The following is a 2111-nucleotide window of genomic DNA, read 5'->3' as shown; positions in this document are numbered from 1 at the left end:
CAGTTACTCTTTAATAATTTTACATTTAAGGTCAATTAACGCAAGAGCAATATGTTAAATTAACACATGAATGCGTTAAACATTTAACATAAAAATTTTAACCGGCATTTTTTTCACAAGAAAACACAAATTTTCCAACTGCGTAATATAATAATTAATACAAAGTGCAACATACCGATGATGTACTTAAACGTGGTATTATTTATCTCTTCGTGATCTAAGAAACTTCTCTCGTTACAGCGGCGATAGAAAATAGACGTGGCAAACGTCTCACACGCCGATCGATAAGTTAAAGACCCGTCGCAAGTGCCTTTTTTTTTTTAGAGAACATAAGTCGATAGCGGAGGTACGAGCTTCCCTAAACTTTCTCTTAACGTTTTCACGAACATCGCGATTGTTCCACGCAGATGTTGAACGTGACAATGCCGCGTACGCGAATGTTGCATCTGTCACGGGTAATGGACATACATCTCGATAACGTTCAAGCTCGACAACGCGTTCATTGTCACCCTCATCGCCACAGAAACCCGACGCGTTTACATATTCGCTAGGATAATATCGATCAGAGAGAGAGGAGAGAGGGTTGGGAGGGAGAAAAGAAAGAGAGAGAGATACGGTTCTCCAAACAGGCGTCGTTCTACCGGGGAGGAGATCGCATTCCTCAATAAATCATAATGGCTAATAAGTTATTAATATCATCTCGATAATATTCATTCGCGGATACCCCATGGTCGCCGGGCGATTAAATCGCCGCGAAAGTCTGGCGGTGCTTATCAAACGCATAATGAAAATTAAATCGCGAAGCCGCGGTCTATCCGGGCCGCATCGACGGTTGGGAGATCCTGTTGCACAACCGGCCGCACTCTCCACACTCTCCGCGAGAACGCCTCGCTGCTCCCACAGGCGATCGTGTGCGCGTGTGTGCGGTGTTTCCGTCCGTGTGCCTGTGCCTGCGGCATTATCCGGCGGTTCGTGCAAAATTCGCGGAGGCGTGATCGTGAGCAATTCCCTCACGCGCCGATGAAGCGATCCTTTCAGTGGGGGATCGTCGATAGCAGGTGAATAAACAGGCACGTATGCCTGGGATCCGAGGGTTGAACCGGGGGCACTTCGCGCTGGTTGCTAATGACGCCGCGCGACTGTAGAATGACGCGCCAGTGAACGACCGCTTAAGAAATATTTTCCAACCTTTCTCTAGGTATACGCGTTTAGGATTTCGATTTTTACCCCCCCCCCCCTCCTTCCCCCGTGTCATCCGCGTCTTTGTGCCGCGAGGGTCGTTCAAGCCCTTCCTGCAAGTTTCCGAACAATTTAATCCTATAAAGATACGAACTACTTCGAACGTCGAAATTGAAAATTCCTCTTCGAAGATCTTAAAAAATCTTCGAATGTTCCGACTTGGAACGACTCGAAACTCTCGAAAGAGAGTTCTAAATATCCAAGAAACTTGTTTTTTTTATAAGCAGTTGATTAAACGATTAACATTCGTGAAAGTATGATTGTTCTATATCTAGTGAGTGAAATAGAAAACGGATTGTAAAATATTATATGTAGTAACGTGGAGTGGTTACATGAAAGAAAAGATATTTTTCTCTTTGGTACACATTTCAGACTTTCCAAAATCTTTCGATTTCGAATATTATGATACTTCGTGTCATCTGTTTTAATGTAATTCAGTATATCTTGAGTGCATCTTTAAGCATGTTATTTAAAGTTAAATTTTAGCATTATAAATTTTTTTAAATTTTATACTGTATAACGTCGCTGAAAAATAATTAAAACCAGAAGATTTGTAAATACGACTTTAGTTTTTATATTTTACTGTCAATTATATATGAATTGCAATATGTATGTATATACATCTTCTTGTTAACACGTGTATTGTAGTAGCATAGAAAGACGTTGAGGCCGTTTTGGTGTGTGAATGACCCCGGGGTACAAAGTGTATGAGCTTCCGTGTGCTCTCACCATTTTAATTTGCTCCGCTCGATTTGACTCTCGAATAAACGAAGGCTGTAAGAGAAAAACCGCTGCAGGAAACTGTCTATTATAAAAGGGCTGCCCGAAGTCAACTCGGCCTCTCTCTCTCTCTCTCTCCCTCCCTCCCTCCC

The sequence above is a fragment of the Vollenhovia emeryi genome, unplaced genomic scaffold (genome assembly GCF_000949405.1).
Source record: "Vollenhovia emeryi isolate VEMERY1.0 unplaced genomic scaffold, V.emery_V1.0 DF939128.1, whole genome shotgun sequence".
NCBI classification, from domain to species: Eukaryota; Metazoa; Arthropoda; class Insecta; order Hymenoptera; family Formicidae; genus Vollenhovia; species Vollenhovia emeryi.
The sequence above is the reverse complement of the archived record's forward strand: the minus strand, read 5'-3'. Positions refer to the sequence as shown.